General features: G+C 45.5%; 1 long non-coding RNA gene across 5 annotated transcripts; it reads left to right on the top strand.

Moving 5' to 3' along the window:
* LOC310762824 lies at window positions 1–24,472 on the top strand. 5 transcript variants are annotated; one of them, XR_014548205.1, is made up of 5 exons: window positions 1–677; window positions 10,685–10,754; window positions 17,337–17,465; window positions 19,839–19,923; window positions 22,926–24,472. It is a non-coding gene; the product is annotated as an uncharacterized lncRNA (long non-coding RNA). The 5 variants fall into 5 exon arrangements; XR_014548204.1 differs by having other exon boundaries at window positions 1–666; window positions 19,839–24,472; XR_014548206.1 differs by having other exon boundaries at window positions 19,839–24,472.
* The last annotated feature ends 1,220 nt before the right edge of the window (window positions 24,473–25,692 follow it).

Here is a 25,692-nt window from a genome sequence, read left to right as displayed (position 1 = left end):
CTGCTGAGGAAAGCTGCTTGAAAGGTTCCCCCTCTGAGGCGCGGGGTGCGCGAGGTCAGGCGGGAGGGCGCGCCCTGGGGACGAGGAAAGGAGTCCCTCCTCCTCCTCCACCACCTCTCTCCGGCTTCCCCTCAGAAGACGCGCGCTCCTTTCCTTGGCCGGGGTTCCTGGAGCGCTTCCCCAGCGGCCCGGCCGCGACGTGCGCTTCAGGGGGAGCCCGCGGCGAGGCCGGGGAGAAGCGCTGCCTCCGGCGAGGGAGAGTTGCAAAGTGTTCGCAAAGTCGCTGCATCCCCTCCCGGCTCCGGCTGCTCCCGCCCTCGCTCCCTCAGCTTTTGCAGGCGGAGGGGGAGACAGGCAGCGGGAGAGAGAGAGAGCCCAGCTCCACCCCGCCGCCGCCGCCGCCGCCGCCGCCGCCGCCCCTCCCCACTTCGCTCCTTCTTGCGCGCGCTCTCCCTTCCCACCCTCCCTCTCCAGGGAGTAGCCGGCTAACAAGGACCCTTCTGTTGGCTTTGTCCAAGACCCTCGCCGACAAAATATGCGGCTACGTTGCTGGGGCGCTTGCGTGCTGCTGGCGGGAGCGAGGAGTCGCGCTGCACGAGGGGTGCTTTGGGGTTGCTGGGTTTTTGTGCGGAGCCGGAGAGAAAAGGCGCCACTTTCATCCTGCTCGTGAGTTGTGGGTGTGTATCTGTGGGCCGCCGCTGTCCAAAAGTGCACCTCCAGGCGTGGGGTGGCGGGGAATGATTGACAGCACACCTTGCCGGGAAGGGTGTGATTCAGGGAAAGGAGCTCGGCAGGCTTGTAGTACGTAGTGTCAGGGTTCGGCCCTTCACTTGCAAGCTTCTGGTGTAGGGATGGACGCCGCCTGGAGCGCAACAAGCCCTTTAATGATACCGTCAGGAGTCCACAGCTTGAGTGGGGAAGCATGCACTAGTGCTCAGATACCAGGAATTGCTTGCAAAAAGCGATGCCAAATGCAGTGATGGCCAAAGATGAGTGAAAGGCATCCTCAGAGGGCCATCTTTTCAAATGCGAGGCACTTCCATGGAACTATGAACAAGAAGCCCTTTTTACAGCAGAAATACCGGCAGCCAGGGCTAAAGCAGCACTTGCACAAATTTTGCTTTTGTGTGAGTTGTCGTAAACTTGAGAGCATCTCCACCGGCCCCGAAAACAATTGTACCATGCTGGGTTTGATGTGCGTGATGGTCTTCTACATAGTCTTTACTTCTCATACAGCACATCGTTGCTGGTGTTCGTAGGAAGCTGCCATATCAAGGCAAGGGATTGCCCCAGAGACGTTATGCATGCAGATGCTCTACCATTGAGCTATGGTCTTCCTCCCGTGCATTGATTAGCCGCAACCAGCCAGTTTCCTAAGGCGCATGCACACAGTGAAAAAGCTATGTGGCAGGTCATGCTAAAATATAAACTCTTGCACCACCCACCACTGGCTGCCACACCTAATGGCATGTCACCTCCTGAGTGTCAACCTACCATCACAAAAGACACTTGGAGCCCAAAGTGTCTTTACCCTAATCTGCAGTTTTACAGTGTTTCTTACACAGCTTCTGTGTACAATCCACAGGAAGCAGGTTTGATGTGTGTGTGCAATGAGGAAGTTTAACAGGATGCATCTCCCTACTCAGGAGTCACCAACATGGGGCCCACCAGCCACATAGGTACCTGCAAATGCCTTCCCTGGGACCCCAGAATCTCTCCCCCACCCATGTTGAAATTCAGCTTAGAAGAACCACTACAATATAATAGATAGTGGTGTGTTCTTGGATGCAGTGTGTGTGTGTGTAGATATGTCCACAGGCCCCAAAAGCTTGGCACCCCCTGCCCTGCACGCTCATTCCACCGTGGTTATTTCTGGCTACATCTTGCATTTTCTGGAAGTGACTAAAGCAGCTTTCTTGTGGTGATTCTGCAGGGCAAGGAGCCTAACTTTGCCCATATGCATTACATCCTATACTTACCCAGTGTTCCTTCCTCTACTAATCCCAATCTTTCATTGGCTTTGCCTTCATGCATTAAGAAAACTGATCCACCTTCCACTGCTGCCTTCGCAAAGGCTTCCCTGATCATCTTTCACCTTCTTCACCCTAGGGACCAAGCATCCATTTACAGATGCATGAGGGCTTGTGTGTACACAGCAGGACTTTCAATTTGTTTTCCTTTTAAAAAGCATTGCCAGCCATCATTTTGAATGTCCTCTACTTGCCAAAGCAGCAATTTATGTGGCAAAGGAAGATGGGGCTTCTGTTGGGAGGGAGCTGTTCTACATGTACAGTATAGACCTAGTAGTTGAGGAAGGGTTGTATCTTTAGTGTGGGACACATCACGTTCCTGCTGGGGGTAGTTTGTCCACCTTTGGTCCCCATCCTGCGCTCAGGTCTCACCTGCATCTCCTAAAAGCAATCAGCATGCAACAGTGGCCACACAGCCGGAACTGCTTCATATGGCTGTCTAAACCAGGTGCGGGTAGCTAATGGGCCTCAAACCCTTGCTGAGTTAGGGACTTCCCCTACATGTGAAGACAGAATCTGGTGGATTGCACTTGCTTGTAGAAGAAAGTGAGGGCAGATGGTGCTTGTCATCCTGGGAAGGTAGCCCATCTCGGAGAAGGAAAACTCTGATCCTAAGCCTCCACTGCCTTGTTTAAGAACAGGTACCCAAGTTTGCTTGTTTTCCTCTGCCCTCCCCATCCCTTGTTCCTTATGTGCCATCTTTTTTTTGATTGCAAACCTGGTGGCACTTTAGGACACTCTGGGAGCTTTTTTGTTGTTGTTGTTGAAACATCCTTGGGAAATGCTTTAAATTTAATGAATTATAAATACTATGTGCTAAACAGTTACTACTCACATATATGTGTATCTACACCAATGCATCCCTAGATAAATGGGTCTGGGCTGCATGATATCCCCAGTTGCAGATTTTTTGCACTATCCTTTAAGCACCAAAATGGCTCTGTCTGAAAATGGTATTTCCAAAGTAATCAGTAGATGAGCCATGGCTTTGAACTACTCAGTCTTTCCATATTTTCCAATCATCTGCCTTTGGCAGCTTTTTTGTCATCCATCCCTCAAGCCTCGCCCTTTGCCACAGGCTTGAAACAGTGGTTTTTTTTTTGTTTTTAACAGCATAGCACAGGCTCAGATATAAGAATAATAGTAATCCCCCGCTGGTTTAGCAAGAGATCAACAAATTCAATTTCTCGCCCTAGCATCAATTTTAAATTGGTTCCTGGCTCGCAACTACAGGAGCTTGCCAGACTGATGGAACCATAGGTGTAATGTGACTTCTGAGGTTGCTGCACCTCTGTGAGGGATTTTCTTCTTCTTCTTTGAGTTCTTGAGAAAATGGAGTTGGTTGTTGCATGCTACTACAGTCACACAATGCCCTCTGTGCAACATGAATTTAAAAGGATGCAAATGAGTTATGGCTGTCGTGTCACACAAAAGAAGAATTGTGTACATTTTGAGTAAGTTGCGGGTTTGCAGGTGATGTGCAGGACCCCAAATGTTTATTGTTGGTGCAATGGTTTTGTGCCTTGTTCCTTGAAATTGTTTTATATTGCTGTATCTTGTCAAATAGTTGTTTATTTCCTTGGCATCTGCATGGCGGTAACATGTTTGTGTCATACCCAAAAAGTGATTTGTTCAAGCTGATTTTGCCCGCTCATTGTGTCACCCTTCTACGTTCTTACCAGAAGCACAGTTAAGAAGTAGCATAAAGAGGGGTGATGAAATCTCCTGAGCTAAGAAGATCATGCCATCTTCTGGTCACTGGTTCCTTTAGGTGTAGTCCTCGCATTGAAAATCTTGAGCAAACTCATTTTAAAGCATAAGCCTTCATTGCAGAAATGCTTTTGCTTATATTCCTGGCAGCTCTGGGCTCAGAGCACACGAGATTAAGTTATGAGCCCATGGCTCCTTTCCTTGTCATGCGAAAAAAGGTCTGCATGTACTGGGAGCTAGAACTGGAAACATGTCAAGCCCTTGGAAAGGGGAGTTGCTGGGCTTCCAAATGGAGGATACAGAACTCACATCTAGCTTTGGAAAGATATGAAAAAAAAATCCCCTAAGGCTGTGGCGTTTTATGCATAGAAAACAGTATTCCACATCATGTTTGGAGGTTTTATGGCTCCCTCTGAGCTTCATATTGTTAGATTCAAGGCAGAATCATATTAGCAGAAGCAGCTGGATTTCCAGTTGGAGAGTGGCATTTTGTTTCTCTAAATCACCCCAACAAATATGATTATATCCTTAAGGTACTTAATATTTTCTGGCATACTCTTGTGTTTCTAAAACAGCCATAGTGAAATGGTGTGAACTAATTACAATGGCTTTTGATTACCGCTTAGCTCATTAATTAATGGTTTTCCACCATTGTCGTTGAAACTAGCATACCGAAGCAAATGGACACAGATTACGCATGCAGGTCATAAGCTGCATGACCAAAAAAGCATGCTGGTGATGCGGGTACTGGGACAGTCGTTTAGTTTATCTGCCCCACAACCCCTACATCCTAGTCTGCTTGAGTTTGAACCAAACTTTCTGTGCTGCGCAATCAAGAGGACACTTACAAGGGACATTTTCAGATCTCTATGCTTTTTAAAAAACAACAACATTTCCACGTTAACAATGGTTCGCCGTATATCTAATGCAAGATGTTCAAAAGCGTTGAGCAAGGTGGGGAATGCAAGCAGCCTTCTGCTCGGGCACCAGGCCTCTTCTGCCTCCTTGCTGCCCCTGCAGCCCTTTCTGCCCCTCCCCAAGCAACTTCTGATGGGCAGAGGGACAGAATGGCTTGAGGTGGGGAAAAGGGATTGCAGCTGGAGAGGGACTGTCAGAAATCAGAGGTATCCCACCTTCCACTCTTACAAAGGGCTCTCTGGATCCTGATGTTAGCAGGCTCACCTGTTTTGTACTGGAGAAGGCATCTTTAGCTCCGAGCCTCCTATACCTTCTCACATCCTGTCCCCTGCATTCCTTTGTTGTTTTTCTTCTCCCCCACCCTCCTTGCACTGTGTTCTCTTTGTGGGATGTGCAAAATGTGTTGCATTTGTTGCTTTAAATTACGCAGTTTTTATTGGAAAGCTCAATTTTGTTTAAAAACAATGTTAAACTCTATATGGTAATGAAATGGGCATATAATTAACTATGCATGTACGTACATCGAAGTTGTGCCACGTTTATATTTGCTGGAATTGTGCTCAGTATAAATTTCCTTTGTGTGACATGACCGAGGTGCTAGCAAATGGGTTAATTTAAATAGATAATGAATAATAAATACCATTTTTCATTCTGGGAGTGGTGGTAAACCTCCATTTGTCCCCTTCAGTTCAAAAAAATATCCAAAAGGCATATTAACCCGCAAGGGAAATAGATGTGCTGAACAAAGAAGCTGTCTTACACTGAGTCTCAACATTGCCCTGTCTCAGGGACGGGAAACCCGTGGCCACTGGAAGAGGAAGAGGAGTGCGGGGGGAGCGCACCACCCCTGGCAGCGCAATCCTGGTGGGGTGCCATCGCAGCTGCCCCACTGCTTGCACTGGGTGCCACAACCCCGCAGGAGGCATGCCACGCCCCCAGGGTGCATGCCAGCCCCGCCCCGCCTGTTCTCCGCCCCCCCCAGTGCCGGAGCATGAAGCTCCGCCACTGCCTGTGGCCCTCCAAAAGTTTTTAGATTCCAATTCCCATCAGCCCCATTAAATGTGGCCAAGAGTCAGGGGTCAGGAGAGATGGACTCTTCAAAAGCTGGCTTCCACAGCTTCCTCTTCAGTATTCTTTCTATCCCAGTCTTGTGTGCTCTTAAGTGACAGTGGCTCTCTAGGAGTTCAGGGGGGCGAGGAGCCGTTGTACGCGCAATGCATGTGTTCTACCACTCAGCTATGTCCCCTTCCCAAAGAGCACAAACAAACTGTGCTCCTCAAGAATGATAGTGTCAGAGAGTGAACTGAGGAGGAATGGTGGGAACCGCCCCCCGCTTCCTGCACCTTTCCAAGAAGAGGAGGACAGTATAGATTTAGAACAGTGGTTTGCAGAAGGTCCCAGTTCAGAGGCTGCAGAGGGGAGAAGCTGGGAAATATTGGGAGAGCACCAGGAAGAAGAAGCACCAGGGGAGAGACAGCTGACAGACTCAGTGTCTCTGGATAGCATTCCTGACCCACCCCCCACCCCGCTCTCCCAGGACCAAGCGTGCATTGAGAGTACAGTCATACCTCGTGTTGCGTTTGCTTCATGATACGATTTTTCAGGTTGCGTCCCGCAGCGACCCGGAAGTACTGGAAAGGGTTACTTCTGGGTTTCACCGCTTGCGCATGCACAGATGCGCTAAATGCACATGCACACATGTGCAGACGCGGAGAATTGCGACACGCGTAGATGCAGGTTGCATTCTGCTCATGTTGCAAAAGGGACTCCGGAACAGATCCTGTTTGCAACCAGAGGTACCACTGTAGTAGAACAGAAAGCTCAGAGGCAGAAAGCATAGATCAGCCAGCGCAGGGGTGACGTAGAATAGGAGAGACTGAGGGGGTGGGACTTTACTTGGAGCAGCACCATTATCTAAGAGAAACTGCGTTCCTTCGTCTCTCTCTGTGAATATTGAATAAACTAATTGGTAAGAACTCATATTTTTTATCTGCTTCTTTGCTGCCACCATGAGGGGGATAGGATTCCCTGAAGCCTGACCGATAGCAAGATTTAAACATGCGAATGGGGGTGAAACTGTCCTCTTTGCCTTCCCAAAGCAGTGAGTTCATGTCAGGGGTGAAATCTGAACCAGGGCATTCTTCCTTCACAACTTACTATTTTAGCTGCTAGGCTCTACTACCCCTCTCTGCATAAAAATGTACATCAACCTCAGTGCTGTTCATCAGCAAGCTACTTCTCAGTGGCCATATTTTGAAGAGCGAAAAAGAAGACACATTTGCCAACTTCAACTTTTAACTATGGATCGCTGTGACAACTCTTATTTTATTTACCCTTAAAAAAAGAGGACATGTCCTGGGAAAAGAGAACATATGGCAACCCAACTTCCCACACCCCACCATGGATGCTTTGGCCAGAATGGCTGGCCTGCTCATGATTTGCCAGATGAAGAGATGACAACGCCAGCAAGAGTCCTGTTCTCAGTTCCCCATGCATATAGTTTTGCAGCAGAGAACGCATAATACACATGTGAAAATATAATGGTATTGTCGGTTGCTCACATTCCACTGGGACTCGTGTGTGATTTCTAGACACATTTAAAGCTTATCGTTTCCTGTGTTACAAGAAAATGTGTGCCCTACATGTTGCGGTTAAGCGAGAACCTTATAACAATATAATTAAAAGTCACAGCAATGTTGGGAGTGAATGCAGAGGCAAGACGTTTTGTAATTGGCCGCATGTGTTATTTGAGAACTGCTTTACCTATGGGGAATATTCTCTTCAACATGAAGAGCTGGAGCAATAAATATATCAAGGTTGCTGGAGAAAGACTAAGTCATTCTTGCTCTCCTTCAAGACTGCACAGTTCTTAGTGGTTTTTCTCTCCATGTAAAAAGGAAATTGAGAGACCAGCCCTTTGTTATGCAATCAGGCATAAATACTTTGCAGGCATCTCAGTTTTCAATTGGTTTCACAGCACTTTTGTAAAATTCAGTACTTTCACACACAATAAGAACAGTTTCCTCCCTTTGAATAGATTGGAAGCACAACATTTCTTAACTCCCCATCCCCATTTTATTATCAATCAGTGTTAGGGCCAACTCGAACAACCAGATCGGCCCATGAGGAATGTGGGTTGAATTTAGCTGCGCTAAGTTCAGCATGCAGTCAAGCAGTTATATGATTGCTTTGCCATGTGCCGGCTTGGAACTCTTCCCACACTTCCCGCATCATTGCTCTGCAACCCAGCTGCTGGCAGACAGCTTTAAAAGTGGTGCAGCAAATGCAGGTTGTGAGCGGGACACACGGCAAAGCAATCTCAGGAGCCAAATGCCAAGTCAACCTGCGTTGCCAGCATGTCAGTCCTCCAGGTGGTGTTGGACTCCAACTCCCATCAGCCTTACCCAGCATGGCAAATGATCAGAGAAGATGGGAGGTGTGGTCCAACAATACCTAAATATAAGGAAAGATGGCACGATAATTGTGCCATCATACGCACCCTGCAAATGAAAATAGGCATCAGTCCTGAGATGATTACAGTGGTACCTTGGTTCTCGACTCCCAAAACCATTCAAAAACCAAGGCGCAGCTTCTGGTTGGCTGCAGGAGCTTCCTGCACTCAATCAGAAGCTGTGTTGGACATTCAGCTTCCGAAAAACATTCTCAAACCAGAACACTTACTTCCAGGTTTGCGGCATTCGGGAGCTGATTTGTTTGGGAACCAAGGCGTTCGAGTACCAAGGTACCACTGTATATGGTTGCCGCTCACGGTGACAAAGGATTCAAATGTAGCAATATCTTTGCCTTCATAGAACAGTTAAAATCCAGCCTCTCAAGAAACAGGCAATGCTTTTTAAGAGAGTTGGCATGATCAAGACATCAGTGCCCATAGCAATGTGTATACATTGGTTTATTTTGTCCCGCTATTACCTTTGGTCCAACAAGTGCTGCAAGGTTTTGATGCACCACAAAAGCCTCCTCATCCTATTTGACCAGAAATAATAGTAGCACAGGAAAGAGAAGGAGGAAGTATGTCAGGAGCTGGCGTCAGGCATAGGTCAGCAATAAAACAATAAAGTGCCAGATGTCAGTGAACTCTTTATTCAAAGAAACAAAACAGCTCAGTCCTAGTGGTCGCAGCAAACCTTCCCAGGGTAGGTCTTGCCCCCATGAAGCAGTTGCAAGGACCGAAGGCCTTCCCACTGCTCTCTACGGCTCCTTCCACAGTTCCTTCCCCAGGAACCTAAGGTTCCATTGTTTTCTCTCTCATTGCTCTGCCCTCTTCATTTATCTGTGTGTTCTAGGAGACCTGAGGTTGCAGCAGGAGGATGAGATTCCCTGGATTCTTCAGCAGCCTGCCATATCTCTGTCTCTTGGCCCTCCTACTCTCCTGTCTCTGAATCTGGACTGCCCTCTGCCACAGCCTCTTTCTGCTCACTAAACCCTGTTGCCTCTTCAGCTCCTGACACGTCCTCCTCTCCTTCTCCCTCTGACCACGCATCGTCACACCACCAGTCCCCTGGCTCTGAGCCTTCTTCCCCTGGGGGTTCCCCAGCTGGTGCCTCCCAGCACTTCTCTGCGCCCAGCCAGTCCATGACAAAGTATGTACAGCATGAGAAATGGCGGTCTGGTTCTATCATAGTGGTATAGCTGTACCATGCCACCTTCAACTCTGAAAAACACCAAACCAACATCCATCTCTCGTCTTAGACACACAGGATCCAATCCAGCATCAATCATAACCCCAATTGCACTCCACTGCTTTCAATGAAGTTATGACTAGCTGGCAGGATTGCACCCTCAGCCTCCCAGTGGCTGTGTGTGTGTGTCTCCACACAGGCTATATTTCCAGCCACCGCACACCTCCTTATCCTGGCAGCCTCTGCCACTACGTTCCAAAGCAATGCAGTCCAAGAATGACATCAGAAGAGAAGCAAGGGGAATAAGTTGCTAAAGCAACCAAAATGCCTTAGGCTTAGGGTAGGGAAAAAGACATCTGATTCCAATTATCTTGCAGCAGTTCTGAATATCTGCATTTTGGTCCAAACTGGTGATGTGTCAGCAACGTCACCTGATTTCGTGCCGACGGGTTTTTCAATTAACCCCACACAGTCACTAGGCAAGCATCTGGAAATATGTAAAAGAAACAGAACAAGTCAGCCAAAAACGAACAATTAAGCAGATGAGCGTGCATCCCTAAAAACTCAGTTCCACTTTTCCTAAAAGTATTTTTTGTTATGCGGAAGGCTACCTCCGTAAATCCATTTATCTCACGCAGATCAATGGCAAAGCATACTCTGATGCCTTTGATTTACCATACATTTATTTGGGGGGGGGGGGAAGCATTGGAATATTTGCTTAACCTGGTTGTCATTTTAAAGCCACGGGGGGGGGGGGGGAATCCAGAATATACTTTCCACTTTACAACTTTCTTTTGTTTTGTTTAGGTAAAATAAAGAAACAGAAAACAGCATCATATGTAAATAGTTGTATCATTTTATCCCTCTTTGGTTTGGAAGCAGAAAGTATGGTTGCTTCAAAAGGAGCAAATAGTAATAGAGAGTAGTGGATGTGCAGACTGCATCTCACAGAAGATGCAGTGGGGTGAATGGATGGCACATTGGGCTTCTGGCCTTGATTCAGCTTGAAAGGGAGTGCGAAGGCAAAGTGAGGTTATGCCTGAGATTCTTCATGGTGCTTCTATGATTCGACTGTGTTTCAAAAATGAATAGAAGCTGCACACACACACACACAAAAACTTGAAAGGGAATCCTGCTGGGCTTTTGAGCAGTGATTAATAGCTGTCCTCCAAGTGCAGGCCAGCTGTGTTGTTTGACAATACAGTTGCCTGATTTCATAGATGGATGGCTGTTGGAATTGGATAAGGAAAAGTGAAATGCTTAACTGCTGCTATTATTATTACTGTTAGCATATTGTTTGATCTTTAGTATGGTTTTAATATTATTTTTATATTGTATTGCAATATATAAATGATATACTGTATTTTTTTCCTGTTTCAACTGCAGGGGCTGCCCACTGAGCTTGGCCCGGAAGCTGCAGCTGGTGCAAAATGCAGCGGCTTGGCTGCTCACTGAGGTAAGCTATCTCCGCCATGTTACACCACTGTAGAAATAATTGTACTGAATTAGCTACTAAGCTAAGTTCTGGGAGCTGGTGCTGGTGAGAGCCTTGTATAGCTGAGGGCAGGATGCCTAAAAATCGTCTCAGCCCTTTTCTACCCAGCCAGTCACTGTGCTCCACAAGAGAGGGCCACCTGCAGACACCCTTAGGTGGTCCGTTCTATATGATGTAGGAACTGGGCCCTTAGCATGGCAGCACCTGTCTTTTGAAGCTCCGTCCAGTGGTATATCAGACAGACACAGCCTCTGTTTCTCTTTGGCACCTGTTGAAGGCGGTCTTTTTGAAACAAGTGCAGATATTTATCCCGGTCTACATTGGATTCGAACTTGTTTTTACATATGGAATTGCTTCTTGCTGTTGTTATTATTTGTTGATGTCTTTATTGTTATATCACTTTGAGATGTTGTAAGCCACCAAGGGGGAGATGGTGTACTTTTTGTTGTTGTGGTTGGCTTCCACCTGCCTCAGGAGACAATAGAGGAATACGCCTATTGGAGTTGAAGTCAAACAGTTGGAGAGTTACAGTGCCTGCTATGGTTGCAGAGACCAATATGGCAGAGACATGTTTTATTATTGCAGCTGGGGCAGATGAAGGTGTCGAGTTGTTGCTGCTGCAAATGCGTCATGGCTTTTCCTTCTCCCTGTGCTTCTTCCAGAGGCCATTCCTCCTCTGGTCACTGCTGTGGATACAATACCTGACTATACCTTACACAATACAATACCTGATACCCGCTAGGGATTCCCACACGGCAGGGTTGATGTTATCAGCCTTCAAGTCACTTTTGCAGAGATCTTTGTAAACACAGAGTTGGTCTGCCAATGGGCCTGCTGCTTGAAGCCAGCTCCTCCTAGTGCACTTCCTTGGTGTACTTTGAATGACAACCTATTAATTCATTAAATAAATGAATAAGAGATGTGCATTGCCTACAGCAGCACCATTAACAAAACAGTCTTTAATGAGAACCAGAATCTCCTTTTTAAATCTAATATAATTTTAAAAAAAAACAAGCAAACCTATACTTAAGTTGCAAAGAATGAACTGAGAAATTCATTGGCGGGGATCCAAAGAGCTACTTTAGATGCAATCAAGGCATTGGGCATGCTCAGTAGAATTCACACACACCCTTTGAATGGCAGACCATTATGCTACATCACAAACTGCTTATGAAACTCCCCTCCATTTCAAAACAAGCGAAGTTTACCTTGTGGCTTGGGGAGCTGTTGCTTGAGAAACACGTCCAAATTTCCCCTGGTTAGCTTGTTGTGCAGTTCTTTGGAGCCAGGCCATTTTAGACACTTGTGAACGGATTATTTACTTTACCTTCAATACACACAAACGCGACTTTCCGCTGGGACACACCACTAGTCCCTGTAGTACTGCAATGGGAAAAGTCATCAATTCCAAAAGGTGACTCACTTAGCTGCTGTTCTGGATGTTGCAACCCAGGCAGGACTGGAGAAATAAGGAAGGAACAATTGGGCTGCAGACCGTTGAGCCTTAAAGGATTTTAATTGACAACTTTTGAGACCAAGAAACTTTGACCAACACTGGTCATCACAGGGCTGCCAACTTTTCAGCTGAGCTTTGCAGTTGTACCTTTAGCAGTGGATTGATATGCAATTGTTAGCAGGCGATAATGCTTCTTTCCATGCCATGAAAAGCTTCACCTGTTAATTTATCCACACAGAGCTGAAGTTAGAAGCACAAGTGCACGGGTGGGGTTGCTGTTTCTTCCTAATCAATTGGCTACCTTAGGCAGCCAACAAAATCCAATCGTTTTCTCCACTGAGTGGCGGGAGTACAGTGATATTACGTTATTAACAAGACAGTTGTGAAGGATGATGAGTCCACCAGCGGGTAACTCACGTATTCCAGGGCATTGAATCACTGTTGCTAGGTGATCAGAGGAAGGAATGCTGACCACCCCTACCTGAGACTCAGGAGGGAAAAACAGGTGTCCCTGTGGTGTCAGGTGATTTACACCACTCAAACTTGGCTCACCAAGAATGGGGTAAATAGGGATCCAGCCTGCCAATTGGAGCCATTTCCCAACTCCTGCTAAAGGTAAAGGTAAAGGTACCCCTGCCCGTACGGGCCAGTCTTGACAGACTCTAGGGTTGTGTGCTCATCTCACTCTAAAGGCCGGGAGCCAGTGCTGTCCGCAGACACTTCCGGGTCACGTGGCCAGCGTGACGAAGCTGCTCCGGCGAACCGGCACCAGAGCAGCACACGGAACACCGTTTACCTTCCCGCTAGAAAGCGGTACCTATTTATCTACTTGCACTTAATTGTGCTTTCGAACTGCTAGGTGGGCAGGAGCTGGGACCGAACAACAGGAGCTCACCCCGCCGCGGGGATTTGAACCGCCGACCATGCAATCGGCAAGTCCTAGGCGCTGAGGCTTTTACCCACAGCGCCACCCGCGTCCCTCCAACTCCTGCTACAAAGCATCAAATAACAATGGCAAATAAGTACGTCTTAAGATTGTTTGGGGCTTTAGTCCTAATAGCTAATTGTTGTCCTTTCCATTGGGTTGGATCTTGTCTTTTTGCTGGAGGGTGCTACTTAGCACGACACTGCCTTATGTACTGGCAGCATAAGCACTAACTGAGTCATGGAGTTCCTTGTCGTGGTCCCAAGATCATGACATAAAGTATTATGCTCTGGCTCCCTCTGCTGACCTGTATGTAGAAAACATAGACAAGGAAACTTCGTCTCAGTGTCCAAGCGCTAGATAACCATACGCTCTATGGTTTAGTGTGCATTCAGCACACTCTGAATGTGCTGGGCTTGTTTGTTTTCAGCTTTGTACACATGAGGTCAACCCCAATCCAGACACATCCGATTTCTTTCAATGAGTCAATGCATGTATTCCCCCACACAAACCAGTTTTGATGCAAAAAGATATTTTAAAACAGAATAGATTTGCACTTCAGCCCAAGTGTGTACAAATGAAAATGCATTTGACTTGTAGCTTTCTTGCACTGCATTGTGAAAATCTGGTATACTGGATGTTTCCGAGCACAATTCAAAGTGTTGGTGCAAACCTAAGGTTACCAGATTTTTTACATGCATCCGGGGCACTTTTCAACTTCAATGGATTTTGTATGGGGACCGATTTGTAAATCCGGGGACTGTCCCAGGAAACAGGGACATCTGGTAACCTTATGCTAACCTTTAAAACCCTAAACAGCCTCTGCCCAGTATACTTGAAGGAGCATCTCCACCCCCATCGTTCAGCCTGGACACTGAGGTCCGAGGGCCTTCTGGCAGTTCCCACTGCGAGAAGTGAGGTTACAGGGAACCAGGCAGAAGGCCTTCTTGGTAGTGGCACCCATCCTGTGGAACACCCTCCCATCAGATGTCAAGGAAATAAACAATTATCTGACTTTTAGAAGACATCTGAAGGCAGCCCTGTTTAGGGAAGTTTTTAATGTTTTATCATGTTTTTAATATTCTGCTGGGAGCCGCCCAGAGTGGCTGGGGAAACCCAGCCAGATGGGCAGGGTATAAATAATAAATTATTATTATTATATTATTATTATATTGGAAAGCTGTATCTAAAAAGGGGGAGATCCATGCCCGTAGTGGAATGTGGAAATACTAACTGAAGGAAAAGGGTCGAGAACATTGATGCACACTAACTGAAAATACACATCCACGCTGGATGTGGGGGTTGGGTAAAATGAGTCCTAACTCACACAAGCATTGTAACCCATGTGATTCCTCTATTGTCATGATATTGTGTATTTGTATACTGCCATTTGTTAAGAAAAATCCTCGGGCAATTTAGGAGACATACAAAAGACTGCTGCAGCTAATTCTGCAATTGGAAAAATGGCATAGTGCGTTTTTTTCTAATCCAAAGCAAATACTGTGACCTTCAGTGATTATTTACATTAGGCATTAACCAAGACACACACAAAGGAAAACAGCTGTAGTTGTTGTTTCAACATTTATGTATCCTACCTTTCCTTCAAAGAGCTCGAGGTGGGTCCCCACTCTGCGTTTTTCCCTCACAACATGCCTGTGAGGTAAGCTAGGCTGAGAGACAGCAACTGGTGCAAGGTTGCCCTGTGAGCTATATGACTTTGAACCCTGGTCTCCCAGGTCTCTGTCCAATGCTCTAACCACTATACCACATTGGCTGTGGAGGAGCAAAATAAAAAGTAAGCACCCATGAAACATTGTCACAGGAAATATTCTCCTGACAGTTTTCATGCATCAAAGCTATGCCCAAAGAAGTCACTCCAAAGATGTTGTGAAAATTCACAAGCTTCCTTAAAATATGAAATAGAAATATTAACTGCATAGCAAAAGCACACCAACACACACACACACACCCTGTGAAGTATCTTGGGATTTACCCCTCTTGCCTGATACCACAGCCTTCAGTCCCACAAAATCTCATTGCCCTAAACTGAGTTGTTGTTATCTCTTTTTCATCCCTAGATGGCTGTGTGAGATAGAATAGAACACCACATGTGGCACCCATGAATTAGGGGAAATTTAAGAGTTGGTTTAATAGATGGTGACAGAGTTCACTTATGAGCTTCCTTCCCCACTGGTGAAAAGTGGTTTGAGGCCTTCTGAGGGACCCATACTCAAGGATTTCCCAGTACTATTTTAGTTTAAAAGGGGCATGAATCATACATCTACATGAGCCTTCATTGGGAGCAGCCGCCTCAGGTGTCACCTTCTGATGTGTGGCAGATGCAAGGGGCCGGGGGGGGGGAGTGACACTGCTCTTCCCCCAAGTGAAAAGCCTGTTGCTGCCTCAACTGGGACATTGCCTTCACCTAACTTTCCAGCACCTTCCTTTTGCAGTTTAGCTCTGTGTACACATCTTAACTTGTTCTGCAAATAATTTGCAAGTCATTTTCTGTTCCTCTTTCACTTCAGCTTTACACTTAAGGAAACCACAACCACAGTGCAACACACACACAAATAAATCAGTGCATGGGTCAAGTTATTTTGCTGCCTGAGGCAAATGCAATACCTCCTGCTCCTGTTCCACATGCAGAAGCTAACTGAACTGTCAATTGAATCTTACTGAATGGCAATGGGGCAGCATCCACCAGGCTGGAGGGCAATAAGGGTAGCTTAGAGAGGGTGCAGGGGGAGACCTGTCGCCTGCATCTGCTGCCTTTGGGCAGTTGCCTCACTATGTCTAATGATAGGGCTGGCCTTGCACACAGTTCTCTCACATTCATACACATGTGTGCACATCCCTAAACAGTTTCACCACCATGTGGTGAGCCATTAAATCTAAAACCACTTAAGACATACCCCCAGGCACTTGGGTGCAATGTTGTCTCCTTGCACCACCTCCACGAATTACCTTATTCTGCCTACAGCCTTCCACAACTCCCAGAAAAGCACCAAAGCATGTGCCACCCAAGGACCAAGGGCAAGAGTTTGGCACTTGTATTTCCTGTTTTATCATTTTAAAAGGATGGGCAGACTTAAAGATGGCCAGATCTGCTTTACTTTTTTACTAGAACCCCAACACCCACCAGCTTGAGGCAGGTGCAAAAGACAATCAGTTAGAATTAAAGATCAGCTGCCATGGGTCTAGGCAGATTTTACAGTTGCTTCATGTGTAGCTATAAATCTGAAAGTATAATTCTGTAATGTGGCTATGTACTGTAATTGCGGTGATGCTGTGGTCTAAACCACTGAGCCTTGGGCTTGCCGATTGGAAGGTCGGCGGTTCGAATCCCCACGACGGGGTGAGCTCCCGTTGCTCGGTCCCTGCTCCTGCCAACCTAGCAGTTCGAAAGCACGTCAAAAGTGCAAGTAGATAAATAGGTACCGCTCCGGCAGGAAGGTAAACGGCATTTCCGTGTGCTGCTCTGGTTTGCCAGAAGTGGCTTAGTCATGCTGGCCACATGACCCGGAAGCTGTCTGCGGACAAACGCCGGCTCCCTCGGCCAATAAAGCGAGATGAGCGCCGCAACCCCAGAGTCGGTCATGACTGGACCTAATGGTCAGGGGTCCCTTTACCTTTAGGTAATACCTGCATAATCAATCATATGACACAGTGCACACACACCATTTGAATGGCAATGCCCATCAACTTTGGGGAGGCCCAGCAGACACGGGTACCCCAGCTATATAACAATATGAATCTGATCCAGAAAGACTATGTCAGGTGGAGATTGGCCAAGCTAATTTTTATATTTTCTTTTTTATATATCTTGGTAAGTGTAGCTTCAAAAAAAACGGAACTGGTACCTCAACCAGAAACGGTAGTTAGTCCAGATGCACTTTGTATTTCTCCATATGTTCATATTACAATGAAGAAGTGAAAGTAGAAGCAGCAATCCAACTTTTCAATAGCACTTTGACCTGCAACAATTAGCAAGTGAAAACATTTCTTTCCATGGTCATGAAAAACTTTTATCTGCAGCTGACTGCTGCATACAGTATCAATCCTTTTTTAAAAGCACACTAGCAGGCCTGGTGTTTTTGCTTCCTTGAAAAAACAAAAACCAGGGGGAAAGCCTGGCAATCTTAATTTTCTTATCACCCAGCAAATGTTGCAAGATGTGTTATATGGTGAATAGGCATACTTAACAAAAAGTTGATCAACTTCCTCTTGAGTTTCTGAGGACAACATACATCATTACACAGAATGTGAACTACGTTGATACATCTGTTTAGTACGTATATATTCTGCCTTTCTTCCATCACAAAACCCAAGGTGACATAGATCAGTCTTCCCATCAAGGCAATGGACAGATCCAGACCACTCTAGCTTCAGCAAGGTTACTGTATTCTTTGCCCTAAGTCCATAGTTTAGGAGCAGATCCTGTAAACCACACAACAGTCCAGAGTAGCAGTAGGACAGTTCTCTGTGGCTTGGATACATCTGTATTTGAAGATATTGTTTGTGGCTGGATATATTTCTCTTTTAGGTTATTTTCTTGTCAGGTATCCTTGATTTCAAAGCACTCTTATAAAAACAAAGCAATGTTTTTTTCAGTTCCACTGAAACAGAAGGCCATAAAAAATGGTTTACAAGCTTTGCTTGTGGCTCTCCCAGTGACAGCTGTAAAAGCCCAGGAAGGCTAAAAGTCTGCTGGCAAGGCGGTTTTTATTTCTGCACAAGCAGGTGTCAGTGTCAGAATTTAAAAAAAAAACAACCAAAAACATTTTGCCACCTGCAGACCAAATGCTAATTTCTTCAAAACAGAAAAGTTGAGAGAATCCTGTAACTCGGAGGCCAAATCACAAAACCTCGGTCCTGTTATGTGGCATATGGTAGGAAAACAGACTGCACAACACACCAAAAGAGACTTGCAGTTGTGTGAAACCTGACAAACTTTAAAGAATATGGGTACTTTTGTAGAGCTGCTGATACCATATACACTAAGGTCGATCTTAATATCCAAATGCCAGTACTCCTTATGCTGCCCAAGCCTGAAAAGAAAGTAGAATGGAACCTCGGGTTACAAACACCGGGTAACAGACTCTGCTAACCCGGAAGTAGTACCTCGGGTTAATAACTTTACCTCAGGATGAAAACAGAAATCGCGTGCCGGTGGCGCAGTGGCAGCGGGAGGCCCCACTAGCTAAAGTAGTACCTCAGGTTAAGAACGGTTCCAGGTTAAGAATGGACCTCCGGAACTAATTAAATTCGTAACCAGAGGTACCACTGTATTCACAGATTGGGGGAAACTCCATGCTTCGCACAAACCAGCCAGCCATGCCCCATTCTGTTCCCGTTCTGCCCTCTTCTGAGTCCAAAAGGGCCCACCACACATCACACTAGCACAAAGTGGCCGCCGCCTGAATAGGGTCACCAAATGCAAAAGAAAGCAGGGCTCGCAAACATTTACTGTGTTTAACAGAACGGGGGGAAACCAGCGGATGCAGCTTGCCTGACCATTCATTTTTCTACACAAGTATTAAGTCTACAGGAGCCCCATCCCCTTTTGCATCTGGCTACCTTCATTAGATAATGTCCACAGGACACAATTGATCAAGCTATGACAAACGGACGGTGATAAAGGCCTAGATTCACTCAGCAAAATTCTAAAGATTCCACAAGCGGGAACTGCAACAAAACGTCGCAGCGTCTCTGCAAAAGGCATATCTGCCCTAATCTTATGTAAAGGATTAAGCCCGTCTTTATTGTTAGTTAATATATTACTGTTGAGTACTGATTTAGGCCCCTGTTAAAGTGCAGGCAGTTTTGTAACATAATAAGGTTTCTTTGTTCACATCTTTCTTGACTATAATGTAACATATCCCCAAAACCAGCACAGCTGCATTTCTGCATACAGTATTCTGAGAACAGGGACTTGTACTATGCTTCACAGAGTCTAGTCCCCCCCACCCCCTGCAAAAAAAAACACACGCTTCTCTGAAAACTGATCAGTAAGGTCATCTTCCTGCACCCCCGCTACAGTGCCTTTGACAGCACCATCTTAAAATAATTGCTCCTGTGCAATCAAAAACACATATTTTCATGAAGGCCTTTTGGGTGAGATCAAAAAATTGGATTTGGCTCTGTAGTGCTTCCCCAATGCTACCATGTTATCGCCGTTTGGAGAGGTTATAGCGCAACAGAAATAGGACAAAAATAAAACACAACATTTCTGATCTAAAAAGTTGTGTGATTTCTGCACTGAGGTTACAGGATATGCACTGAATAGAAATGAAACTGTATGACCACCCAAAAACGCTAGCAGGTGTATGCAGTTTTGAATGCAGAATTGCCCCAATGAAGAGGCAATTAGAAAGACATGGGTGGGGGCAGAAAGAAAGACAGAGGGAGAGAGAAACTTCAAGCTAGGCTGATTATCTTTCTTTCCCCTCCTACTTTCACAGGACAATTTACCCCCTCATCAATGGCTGGATGAATATTTGACAACTTATGTGGGGTGTGTAGGGGGGTGTGGGGGTTTGTGTGTGTGTGTGTGTTAAAGTTTTATAGTCTTTTTTTTACCTTCACACATGAGATAGTTGGAGTGTTCTTTCTTTCTTTCTTTCTTTCTTTCTTTCTTTCTTTCTTTCTCATTTTATAATAGCAGCCTTGCTGTGTTCCTGGGTCAGAATACCCCTTAGAATGAAAACAGAAACAAAAAGCAACCTTTGGCCACCTTGTCTTTAAAGGTAAGAAATGAAAATTCTTTAAAGTCTACCCCCCTACAAATATTAATCCAATATTTGGAGGTGTTTTTAATCCTCCCTAAAATCAGATAAACATGTCGGGCCAAATTATTCAGCTCAGAACTAGTTACAAACCCCAGATCAAGGTCTGTACAAAAAAAGAGAAAGATATGACAATCCTAACATTAAGGATGACTAACCTTTTGTTTACAGCTTGAGTTTAACCTGACCTGAACAGATTAAAATGTCTCATATGAGTGATCAGGTGGTCAGAATACAAAGTTCATTTTAAAATGCAGGAGGCTGCAAACCTGTTTTGGTTTTCCTTTGACTGGCACCTATGAATCAAGTGCTATTCATAAGCACTTTATTAGCAGCAGTATCAGTATTATTGGTATTAAATTATTTTATTTATTACATTTATTTATGATCCCCTTTCCTCCAAGCAGCTCAAGCTGGCATATGTGGTTGTGTCCTATCCCCACATCTTATCATTAGCACAACAACCCTGAGAGATAGATTAGGCCTAGGTATCTTGTGAATTTTCTGGTTGGCAGGATTTGTACCTGGGGCTCCTCTGTCCTAGTCTGATCCTCTAAACACAATGCCACATTGGCTCTTACAAATAGGTGCCACAATGCATCTTGCATACAGTTTCAAAAACACTATCAAAATAGATGCATGAACCAGAGCATAATTAAAAAAGGTAAAGGACCCCTGACAGTTAAGTCCAGTCATGAACAACTCTGGGGTTGCGGCGCTCATCTTACTTTACTGGCCGAGGGAGCCGACGTTTGGCTGCAGACAGTTTTTCCGGGTCATGTGGCCAGCATGACTAAGCTGCTTCTGGCGAAACCAGAGCAGCACACGGAAACGGTACCTATTTATCTACTTGCACTTTGACGTGCTTTCGAACTGCTAGGTTGGCAGGAGCTGGGACCGAGCAACGGTAGCTCACCCTGTCGCGGGGATTCGAACCGCCGACCTTCCAATCGGCAAGCCCAAGGCTCAGTGGTTTAGACCACAGCATCACCGCAATTACAGTACATAGCCACATTACAGAATTATACTTTCAGATTTATAGCTACACATGAAGCAACTGTAAAATCTGCCTAGACCCATGGCAGCTGATCTCCAAGGTTTCCAACGGGGGATTTTCAGAAAGGGGATTTTCCCAGCCCTGTCTGGAGACACCAGCAATTACACTTGGGTCTTTCTACAAGAAAAGCTCTAATGCTGAGCTACAGCTCTCCCACTATAAGGTTCTTTTGCCTTCCCTTTTGCTGAAGTAGCAAACAGGACTCTTGTATGAAGGTGGCAGAGGAGGAGGAGAAGTGAAAGACCCCGGGGAAGAACAGGCAGGAGTTGTCACTTTATCAGATGATGATAAATCATGATTACCATATATCAAAAATGGTCTCATGACAACTTACAATCAGGAATATAAAAAAAATACAAAATACTTCATTACAATTAAAACTCAGTAAACAGAGCTAATAGTGTTGGCATCTGTCTGTCTCAAGAAACAATGAAAGAAGGCATCATCAAGGGTAAAGTGTGTTACAGCGCCTGCCATAGCTGTAGAGACCAGTATGGTAGAGACATGTTTTGTTATAGCTGGGCAGATGAAGGCATCCAGTTTCGCCATTAAATTTCTCCTTCATGTCTGCTGACTGGTGCAATCATAATCATTATTAACACACACACACACCCGGTACATGCTATTTGAATTGTTAAGGCTGTGCACAACAATGCATTTATCTACTTTGGCTCATTCGTGATTAGTTAAGTCAAGCCTCTTTTTGGACTTACTCATGGTTATCCTTAGTTTGGCCCTAGTTTAGGTGAATTCAAGACTGGATAAGACTCTGCTTAGAGAACGTACTTTATAGCTTGAAGACTTAGGTGGCAAAACATTTAACTTCTGTAATAGTGGGGGAAAGAGATTCACCATCCCTTGACTTCTCCACTACAACCCACGCTCCTTGGAGCTATTGATAAGATGTGGCTCATTGTTTTCTGTTAGTAGAGCTGAAAGTTCACTCAGTCCTTGGCACTGTGCCTTGCGGTGTAGTTGGGGATTGCCAACTGTTGAACCCATCTCTGCAGCGGCTTTTTTCTTTATCAAAAATTTGATTTACAGGTATTTAGCTTGGCGTCACGACAAGCTTCACCTGCAGATCTCTGCAGATCAAACCTCTGTCAAAGGCGCAGAGTTGAGGCAGGCTGGGTTTCTCCTCAACTGGCAACTCCTATGTTGAACTGATGGAATTGCTATAATTCAGTCTGGAGAATAGATATTTACCGGTACCTTTAATCACATTAGTAAGGCAGGAGATGAGATAGCCACAGCTGTTACCACCCGTTCCTCCCTCTTGTGTCCATCCACTTCACCCACCTATGGTAAGGAAAACACAAAATCCTGCCAATTGCTGCAGGATAATAAGGCAGTGGGTGGGGATAAACAGACATGGGGAGGCAGAGGCAACATGGGGAAGCAGGTTTAGTCATGCCAGCCACATGACCAGGAAGCTGTCTGTGGACAAATGCTGGCTCCCTCGGCCTGAAAAGTGAGATGAGCGCCTCACCCCCATTGTCGCCTTTGTCTGGACTTAATCATCCAGGGGTCCTTTAACTTTTACTCCCCAATTTGGTTTGTTTCGCCCGAGCTGACCCTGTTAGTTAACCTGGGAATAGGCATACTTCATATAATTTATTTTAGGAATCCACTCAGCAGTAGCCCAGCAAGGCAGATCTGTACAGTGGTAGCTCGGGTTAAGTCCTTAATTCGTTCTGGAGGTCTGTTCTTAACCTGAAACTGTTCTTAACCTGAAGCACCACTTTAGCTAATGGGGCCTCCTGCTGCTGCCGTGCCGCCACAGCACAATTTCTGTTCTCAACCTGAAGCACTATTTCTGGGTTAGCAGAGTCTGTAACCTGAAGCGTATGTAAACTGAAGCGTATGTAACCTGAGGTACCACTGTATAGTCATCTCCATATTGCAGATGGCGGACTAAGGCTGAGAGAGAATGGCTTTCCTGAGGCCCTCTAGAGAAATCATATCTACAGTGAGATTTGAACCATGGACTTTAAGCTTCAAGTTCTTAATATATTGTGACGAAGACATGGCTGCAGTTCTGGGACCACCAATTCTGAAATGACCCTGAATATAAAGCTGTTGCTTTGAGTAGAATTTCAAATTGTCAATACTGTTAGGTATCTGATGCTTCTAATCCAGATGTATCCTGTCCCATCTATCATTGCCCACATGAGGAAATAAATACAGTACAGCATTTGAAAGCTCATTGCACAATATACTTTCACTACCCTTTGAGATCACATTTCAGTTTAAGTTGACTTCATGAAAATGTCTGATGCAGATACCAGCTGACAAAAATCTGAGTCATGGGGTATTATAGTTTTTTGCTGATTTGGTATGCTATTTTGAGATCATGTTCATGCTTTACAGTTGGAAAGAACAAAGCTGCAAACAGTGGTCTTTGTGTGCCATTAAATCTATACAATTTCCACTGGTGAAAAACTGCTATTGTGAGGTTAGTGAAATGTATCACACCACAGCTCCAGATGTCAGGATACATGACTTCTCTACTGTGTCTATGGCAGCTCAGATATAAGAAGAGTCTGCCAGATTAGGCCCATGGCCCATCTGCATCCTGTTCTCACAGTGGCCCAAAGTAAATAAAAAGTGTGGTTAGCTAAGAGTTGCAAAATCACAAAAGCAGCAGAAGGCAGAATTAAAATTGCATCTAAACATAAAAAACATATTTTCACTGTATGAAAAGGACAGTAAGGCAGGTGCCATGCAAACTTTTCTCTGAGGAGAGCAATGAAGAAAATAAAAAATTCATAAAAATATCATTTTTATGATTCTGTTTTCTTTTGAGCCTATGGCCTAGCTAAATTGAAAAGGCCCGTGCCTGTCTACCTTTTAAGTTTCTTTTAGAGAACTGTAAGTAGCAAATGTTCATTCCAGAAGGCTGAAATAATAAACTGTTGGAATCTAGGGTGGCCATTGTGTGCATGAAAAGAGAATCAGCTAGGCATGGCAATTGTGATTAATCTTGAATTGTTTTGTTGACAGATGGGGAAAGGATTTTGCGGGGGGGGGGGTATGGAGTCATTTAATTAATAGAAAAATTAGCAAAAGTCTTAATAAAGAAAGACATTAAAATGGTTATATGTAATCACATGATGAGGACTGATCTGAAGAGTAAGGATGTTGACGTTCTGTTGCAACTGTTAAGATTGCTGTAATCATTTGATTGGTGATTGGAAATCACATGTGCAATCTAGACGTGTATGTGAAACAGGAGTGCCAGCTGAGCCCTGTGACCATGGGTGCCTGGGGCTGCGGGTGCCATGCTGCGTGCATGACCCTGGCGCTGACATTTGTGGGTGCCTGGCCCCTTCTTGGGGAATTTTGTGGGTGCTCAGGCACCCAGGGCGCCAGCACCTATGATATGAAACATTGCTTTGGATGTGGCTCTTTGCAGCCTCCTTATTTTTGCGGTTGTCCCTTGCATATTTGCATTTCAATAAACACCTATTTTTCCCTGAGAGCCTGCATCTTTTTCTGTTGGGTTTTTGTGAGTGTAACCTCACAGAAGGGTCTAGGAGCCCCTTTTTAAATTTCTCCAACAAGAGCATCCTGCAACGGGGTTTCCACCACTTAGAATCACCCACATCCCCTAGATGATAGGGGCACCTAGAGCAGTGTTTCCCAACCCTGGGTCTCCAGCTGCTTTTGGACTACAGTTCCCATCATTCCTGACCACTGGTCTTGCTAGCTAGGGATGATGGGAGTTGTAGTGCAAAAACAGCTGGAGACCCAAGGTTGGGAAACACTGACCTAGAGGAAGCCTTCCAATGATGGTCTTAAGGTATAGGCAAGTATTTATGGAGAAAGGAGGTCATCAGTAGCAGCAGCAGTGGCAGGAGACTGGTGTATGCCACTGGCAAACTGGACAGGTGGGAATCACCATATTTTTCGCTCTATAAGACGCACTTTTTCCCTCCTAAAAAGTAAGGGGAAATGTGTGTGTGTCTTATGGAGCGAATGCAGGCTGCGCAGCTATCCCAGAAGCCAGAACAGCGAGAGGTATTGATGCGCAGCACTCCCTCTTGCTGTTCTAGCTTCTGGCTTAGCCCCTCAGTCCCTTCCCCCACCTCCTGGAAAAGCCCCCCAGAGCCGTGCTCCCTTTCACGAGCCGTGTGGAGCGTGTGTGCGGTGCTTGGGGGCCTTTCCCTGAGGAGAGGAAAAGCCCGCAAGCGCCGCACACATGCTCCGCACGGCTCGTGAAAGGGAGTGCTGAGCAGAACCTGGGATGCATACAGGCTCTGCTCAGCGCTTCCTTTAAATAATATTTTTTTCCTTCCATTCCCCCTCTAAAAACTAGGTGCCTCTTATGGTAAGGTGCATCTTATGGAGTGAAAAATACGGTACGTTCAAGCTTATTCTGGGCTGCCTGAAGAAGCATTCAGACAACACTTGTTGCAAAAGGGCAAAAAGAGAGGAAGTGAGCTGAATTTCCCAGGGCAAGTAGTAATTTCAAAACACAAGTACTATGACTAACAAGGCCCTCCCTTGAGTAGTGCAAGTCTTGCTACAGGAATGCCATCTGTAAAGGCCAGCCTCCTTTCAACAAGACCCTGTGCTTTTTTTTTGTTAAAACAAAACAAAAACCAGCAGCCCAGAGATTCTAGAGAGGTATTTTTCACCCAGTATCTTCTACTCAATGCTACTGCAGTTTT

The sequence above is a fragment of the Podarcis filfolensis genome, assembly GCF_964270895.1.
Source record: "Podarcis filfolensis genome assembly, chromosome: 5".
NCBI lineage: Eukaryota > Metazoa > Chordata > Lepidosauria > Squamata > Lacertidae > Podarcis > Podarcis filfolensis.
The sequence above is the reverse complement of the archived record's forward strand: the minus strand, read 5'-3'. Positions and strand labels throughout refer to the sequence as shown.